Raw genomic sequence first — 8,274 nt, forward strand, 5'->3', positions numbered from 1 at the left:
GATTTAAATTCATGAGGATAAAATTGTGATTCACCATGAATTTGAGATAAAGAGCCAACTTTAAAAAAATCTGTTTCTATTACTTGCTCATTTCTATCTTTTCTACGCCCCCCCATCCCCAGCCTTTGGTGCTAGAGATGGAACTCAATACCTCGTACATATTAGGCAAATCCTCTACCACTGAGCTACACCCCCAGCCCTTTATGCAAATTCTTAATTACTTGGTAAATAACTGTTTTTCAAACCAGATGTGTGATTATTTGCAGCAAGATGTGATGAAAGTGCATAAGAGTGACCCCAAATATTAAAATCTAAAGGACAGGCAATAACCAGAGAGGAGCTATTGATTTCTGGAGGGTTGTTCAAGAAAAGGACCCTTGGGGTTGGAATTGTAAATCAGTGGTAGAGTGCTTGCCTAGTACATGTGAAGCACTGGGTTCAATCCTCAGCACACATAAAAATAAATTAAAAAAAAAAGAAAGGAAAATAGAAAAGGAAAAGGAAAGAAAGACCCTCACTCAGGAGATGATTTTTTTTAGAGAAGTAAATAAGTAATAATAACTGATTATTCATTTCTGGTATTTGGAGTGTAAGAATGATCCTTGAGGTTATGTAGAGTTGGGTAGTTTTTTTAAAAAATGTCCCATATCCAAAATTTAGTCCTGTGGATGATATGAGAACTTCAGGATACACCATGGCCAAAGCAGGTATTTGTATACTTGGAAGGATTACTACTGAGTCACAAAACAGTCAGGTGGCAATTTTGGTCTTCTCTACTTGGCTCAGAATTTAATACAAAGGAAAAGGTTGGTTTTCTGTTGATGTGAATTCTCAGGTTTCATCTGAGTCACATCCTTTTTTTGCTTCCCCAATTGAAGTTCCATCCCTACGTGCAGTTTTTACAGGTAGTTTTTACATTTTTCAGTCTCATAAAGTACAAAGCAGTTGTAAATAAGACACAAGCCTAAAGGTGGGAATTTGATATAAATCTTTAGCTGCCTAAAGCAGGAAAGTTTCCCCATCTCACAAAAGCAGTAAACTACATAATCCACAGCTCTGTGTAGAACAACTGAAGCCCTCCTGGCATAATTAATTAATTTCTTAACTTTTGTACTGGGGATTGAGCCCAGGACATTTTACCACTGAGCCACATCCCCAACCCCTTTTATTTGTTTTTTAAATTTTGAGGCTGGGTCTCAAAATTTAAAAAAAGTTGCTTAGGGCCTCACTAAATTGCTGATGCTGGCCTTGAACTTGAGATCCTCCTGCCTCATTCTCCGCAATTGCTGTGATTATAGGATCTCTTAACTTAATTTAAATGACAAGATGTGATGGGATAGAGGAAAGGCCAAGATTTCCTGACAATCATGGCTTTTGTAGAAAGAGCAGTACCTCCTAAAAGTCCTAGAGTTACTATAGTTGACAAACATGGAAAAGTTAAATCCAAGTATAAATTGGTATGAAAGAGAGAAAGACTCTTCCAGCAGTTATTAAGAAAATGAGGGTTTTCAAGATGGCGGCCTAGAGGGTGGCTGCATTTCATGTTGCTCCAGGACTCAGGATTCAAAAGAGGAGATATTGAGACACTTGGGACCAACTCAAAGCAGCCGGGTGACTCTCACCCGTTGGGAAGGCGTTCCGGGATGGGACGGTGGTCCCGGAACGCAGGAAACTTTGTGAAGTAGAGCTGCCGGCGAGACACCCCTCCCCCCCACTGGAGCAGTGAATGCGGACAACTGGGAGCGCCGTAAAGGAGGCCGCTCGGCACAGCGCTGGGACTCGGAGCAACCACTGGGGCTCCGGCGGCTGCCCAGGGGAGGAGTGGCGAGGAGAGCTGTGTGGACTCAGAACACCGGGGCCTGCCCTGAGGAGGAGGAGGAGGAACGTGGCCGCTTGGATTTGGAGTGACTGCACCAGAGCTACAGGCAGTTGCCAGAGGAGAAGCTGGGCGGCGAGCTGTTTGGACTCAGAACGACGCTTCTGAACCCCGGGGCCTGCCCTGAGGACGAGGAGGAGGAAGAGGAGCGCGGCTGCTTGGATTCGGGGTGACTACACCAGAGCTACAGGCGGTTGCCAGAGGAGGGGCTGCGCGGTGAGCTGTTTGGACTCAGAACACTTCTGAACCCTGGGGCCTGCCCGGAGGACTAGGAGGAGGAGGAGGAGGAGTGCAGCGGGTCGTTTGGACTCGCAGTGACTGCATTAGCGCTCCAGGCGGCTGCTCAGAGGAGAAGGCGAATGGTGAGTTGTTTGGACTTAAAGTGACAGCTCTTGAACACAGGGGGGCTGCCTGGAGGAGAAGCGTGGTGGGTCGCTTGGTCTTGAGTGGCCGCACCAGAGCTCCGGGCGGCTGCCCAGAGGACGCGTGCAGCGGGTCACGTAGATTCAGAGCCACTCAGAGCGACCGCTCCTGAACACCCGGGGGGTTATCTGGAGAAGGAGGAGGAACGGGGAGGGTCACTTCGACTCAGAGTGATTGATTGCCCAAGGCTACGGGTGGTTGGTGGGAGGAGGAGGCACGAAGTGAGTTTCTTGGACTCCTAGTGACCGCACCGGAATACTGGGCGGCTGTCTGGAGGAAGAGGCCTGTGGCGGGTCTCTGGGACTCAGAGCGATTGTTCGGGGCCCCAGGTAGCTGCTCAGAGGAGGGGCCGCATAGCCAGGCAATTAGGTGCAGAGCAGGGTCCCAGGATCTAGGAGGCTTCTTGGTGGAAGAGCCGCACAGAGACAGGCTTAGGGCGGAGCGAAGGTTCCAGGCCTGCGGGCAGATTCTCTGAGGTGGGGCAGCCTAAGGAGATTCATCTGTGAAGGGTGAGGCTCCCAGGCCCAGGAGGTAGGGCCGGGCCCCTGGGAACTTTGCAGAGGAAGGCAGCCCAGCCCAGGCAGTAGCTGTAAATAGAGGGGAACCTCTAGGAGGGAACTGACCAGCGAGACCTCCCCACCGGGTGAGTCTTCCCTGCTGGGTGAGGTTTCCCCACAAGGACGGTAAAACCAGAGACTCAGGCCCAAATAGGCCTTGCCTCAGCCCGCAGCCTAGGTCCCCTTTGGATGACCATTGGTCAACAAGTGGAGGCACCTCTGCCCACTAGCAGGGATTATACCCCACCTGAAGGCCACCACTCCTAGAGAGGCAGCTTCTTTGTGGAGCACCGCATTATCAACTTCCTCCAAGACTTCAGCCTACTGAAGGCTAAGGGGGGGATATATACAGAAATCTTCAGGGACATTGTGAGTCAATAGAGGAAATCTGCAATATCTCAGCGGTCCACTGATACCTGAACAATATGAGAAAACAAGGAAAGAAAATGCTGCAAACAAATCTAGATGTTACATCAATAAAACCCAATGACAGCATGGCAGAAGAAATGACAGAAAAGGAGTTCAGAATGTGCATAATTAAAATGATCAGAGAAGCAAACGATGAGATGAAAGAGCAAATGCAGGCATTGAATGATCGCACCAATCGACAGTTAAAAGAGCAAATACAGGAAGCAAAAGATCATTTCAATAAAGAGTTAGAGATATTGAAAAAAACCCAAACAGAAATCCTTGACATGAAGGAAACAATAAACCAAATTAAGAACTCCATAGAAAGCATATCCAATAGGATAGAACACCTGGAAGACAGAACCTCAGACATTGAAGACAAAATATTTAACCTTGAAAACAAAGTTGAACAAACAGAGAAGATGGTAAGAAATCATGAACAGAATCTACAAGAACTATGGGATATCATGAAAAGGCCAAATTTAAGAATTATTGGGATTGAGGAAGGCCTAGAGAAACAAGCCAAAGGAATGAACAATTTATTCAATGAAATAATATCAGAAAATTTCCCAAATCTGAAGAATGAAATGGAAAATCAAGTTCAAGAGGCTTATAGGACTCCAAATACACAAAATTACAACAGACCCACACCAAGGCACATTATAATGAAAATACCTAACATACAAAATAAAGACAGAATTTTAAAGGCTGTGAGAGAAAAGAACCAAATTACATTCAGGGGGAAACCAATATGGATATCAGCTGATTTTTCAATCCAGACCCTAAAAGCTAGAAGGTCCTGGAACAACATTTTTCAAGCCCTGAAAGAAAATGGATGCCAACCAAGAATCTTATACCCAGCAAAACTTACCTTCAAATTTGACGATGAAATAAAATCCTTCCATGATAAACAAAAGCTAAAAGAATTTACAAAAAGAAAGCCAGCATTACAGAACATTCTCAACAAAATATTCCATGAGGAAGAGATGAAAAACAAAGAAGCAAATCAGCAAAGGGAGGAATTATCCTAAAGGAATTGTCAAGTAAAGGAGGAAACAAGTTGTGTCAAACAAATAAATAAATAAAATTTTAAAAATGAACCAAATGACCGGGAAACCAAATCATATCTCTATAATAACCCTGAATGTTAATGGACTGAATTCATCAATCAAAAGACATAGCCTGGCAGATTGGATTAAAAAGAAAGATCCAACAATATGTTGCCTGCAAGAGACTCACCTCATAGAAAAAGATACCCATAGACTAAAGGTGAAAGGATGGGGAAAAACATACCATGCACATTGACTCAGCAAAAAAGCTGGAGTATCCATCCTCATTTCCGATAGTGTGGACTTCAAGTCAAAGTTAGTCAGAAGGGATAAAGAAGGTCATTTCATACTGCTTAAGGGAAGCATAAATCAGCAAGATATAACAATCATAAACATCTATGCCCCAAACAGTGGCTCATCCATGTATGTCAAACAAATCCTTCTCAATTTCAGAAACCAAATAGACCATAACACAATAATATTAGGTCATTTTAACACGCCTCTCTCACCACTGGACAGATCTTCCAGACAAAAATTGAACAAAGAAACCATAGATCTCAATAACACAATCAATAATTTAGACTTAACGGACATTTATAGAATATACCATCCAACCAAGAGCGAATACACTTTCTTCTCAGCAGCACATGGATCCTTCTCTAAAATAGACCATATATTATGCCACAAAGCTAATGTTAGCAAATACAAGAAGATAGAGACACTAGCATGTATTCTATCAGATCATAATGGATTGAAGTTAGAAATAAATGAAAGAGTAAAACACAGAAACTATTCCAACATCTGGAGATTAAACAATATGCTATTATATGATGAATGGATAACAGAAGATATTAGGAAGGAAATTAAAAAATTCTTAGAGGTAAATGAGAACAAAGAAACATCATATCAAAATCTCTGGGACACTATGAAAGCAGTACTTAGAGGGAAATTTATTTCATGGAGCGCATTTAATAAAAGAAGTAAAACTCAACAAATAAACGACCTAACACTACAGCTCAAAGCCCTAGAAAAAGAAGAACAGAACAGCACCAAAAGTAGTAGAAGACAGGAAATAGTTAAACTCAGAGCTGAAATCAATGAAATTGAAACAAAAGAAACAATACAAAAAATTGACAAAATAAATAGTTGGTTCTTCGAAAAAATAAACAAAATTGATAAACCTTTAGCCACACTAACAAAGAGAAGACGAGAGAAAACCCAAATCACTAAAATTCGGAATGAACAAGGAAATATCACAACAGACAGGATTGAAATACAAAACATAATTAGAAGCTATTTTGAAAATCTATACTCCAACAAAATAGAAAATTTTCGAAGACATCAACAGGTTTCTAGAGACATATGAATTGCCTAAACTGAACGAGGAGGACATAAACAATTTAAATAGACCAATTTGAAATACTGAAATAGAAGAAGTCATCAAAAGCCTACCAACAAAGAAAAGTCCGGGACCAGATGGGTTCTCAGCCGAGTTCTACAAAACCTTTAAAGAAGAGCTCATTCCAATACTTCTCAAAGTATTCCATAAAATAGAAGAGGAGGGAACCCTCCCAAACTCATTCTATGAAGCCAATATCACCCTGATACCTAAACCAGACAGAGACTCATCAAGGAAAGAAAATTTCAGACCAATATCCTTAATGAACATCGACGCAAAAATTCTCAACAAAATTTTAGCAAATTGCATACAAAAACATATTAAAAAGATAGTGCATCATGATCAAGTGGGTTTCATCCCAGGGATGCAAGGTTGGTTCAACATCAGGAAATCAATAACGTAATTCACCATATTAATAGACTTAAAGTCAAGAATCACATGATTATTTCAATAGATGCAGAAAAAGCATTTGATAAAATACAGCACCCCTTCATGCTCAAAACACTAGAAAAAATAGGGATAGTGGGAACATTCCTTAACATTGTAAAGGCCATTTATGCTAAGCCCATGGCTAATATCATTCTAAATGGTGAAAAACTGAAAGCATTCCCCCTAAAAACTGGAACAAGGCAGGGATGCCCTCTTTCACCACTTCTATTCAACATCGTTCTTGAGACTCTGGCCAGAGCAATTAGACAAACCAAAGAAATTAAAGGGATACGAATTGGAAAAGAAGAACTCAAACTGTCCCTGTTCGCTGATGACATGATTATATATTTAGAGGAACCTGGAAATTCCACCAGAAAACTCTTAGAACTCATAAGTGAATTCAGTAAAGTAGCAGGTTACAAGATCAATGTCCATAAATCCAATGCATTTTTGTACATAAGTGATGAATCTTCAGAAAGAGAAATTAGGAAAACTACCCCGTTCAAAATAGCCTCGAAAAAAATAAAATACTTGGGCATCAATCTCACAAAAGAGGTGAAAGACCTCTACAATGAGAACTATACAACACTAAAGAAAGAAATTAAAGAACACCTTAGAAGATGGAAAGATCTTCCATGTTCTTGGATAGGCAGAATTAATATTGTCAAAATGGCCATACTACCTAAAGTGCTATACAAATTCAATGCAATTCCAATTAAAATCCCAATGACGTACCTTACAGAAATAGAGCAAGCAATTATGAAATTCATCTGGAAGAATAAGAAACCCAGAATAGCTAAAGCAATCCTTAGCAGGAAGAGTGAAACAGGGGGTATTGCAATACCAGATCTTCAACTCTACTACAAAGCAATAGTAACAAAAACGGCATGGTATTGGTACCAAAATAGAAAGGTAGATCAATGGTACAGAATAGAGGACACGGACACAAACCCAAATAAATACAATTTTCTCATACTAGATTAAGGGGCCAAAAATATGCAATGGAGAAAAGATAGCCTCTTCAACAAATGGTGCTGGGAGAATTGGAAATCCATATGCAACAGAATGAAACTAAACCCATATCTCTCACCATGCACGAAACTAAACTCAAAATGGATTAAGGACCTCGGAATCAGACCAGAGACCCTGCAGATTATAGAAGAAAAAGTAGGTCCAGATCTTCACCTTGTTGGTCTAGGATCAGACTTCCTTAACAGGACTCCCATAGCACAAGAAATAAAAGCTAGAATCAACCACTGGGATAGATTCAAACTAAAAAGCTTTCTCTCAGCAAAGGAAACTATCAGCAATGCGAAGAAAGAGCCTACAGAGTGGGAGAATATCTTTGCCAATCATACTTCAGATAGAGCACTAATCTCCAGAATCTATAAAGAACTCAAAAAACTCTACTCCAAGAATTCAAATAATCCAGTCGACAAATGGGCTAAGGAAATGAATAGACACTTCACAGAAGAAGATCTACAAGCAATCAACAAACATATGGAAAAATGTTCAACATCTCTAGTAATAAGAGAAATGCAAGTCAAAACCACCCTAAGATTCCATCTCACCCCAATTAGAATGGCGATTATCAAGAATACGAGCAACAACAGGTGTTGGCGAGGATGTGGGGAGAAAGGTACACTCATACATTGCTGGTGGGGCTGCAAATTAGTGCAGCCACTCTGGAAAGCAGTGTGGAGATTCCTTAGAAAACTTCGGAATGGACCCTCCATTTGACCCAGCTATCCCACTCCTTGGCCTATACCCAAAGGACTTAAAATCAGCATACTACAGAGATACAGCCACATCAATGTTCATAGCTGCTCAATTCACAATAGCCAGACTGTGGAACCAACCTAGATGCCCTTCAATTGATGAGTGGATAAAGAAACTGTGGTATATATATATACAATGGAATATTACTCAGCCATAAAGAATGAGAAAATTATGGCATTTGCAGGCAAATGGATGAAATTGGAGAATATCATGCTAAGTGAGATAAGCCAATCTCAAAAAGCCAAAGGACGAATGATATCGCTAATAAGGGGAGGATGACACATAGTGGGGGGGAGAGAAGGGTTAGTGTTAGGGTTAGAGTTAGGGAGGAGGGCAAGTATGGAAGAAGGAAGT

This window comes from Sciurus vulgaris (assembly GCF_902686455.1).
Source record: "Sciurus vulgaris genome assembly, chromosome: 4".
Lineage (NCBI taxonomy): Eukaryota > Metazoa > Chordata > Mammalia > Rodentia > Sciuridae > Sciurus > Sciurus vulgaris.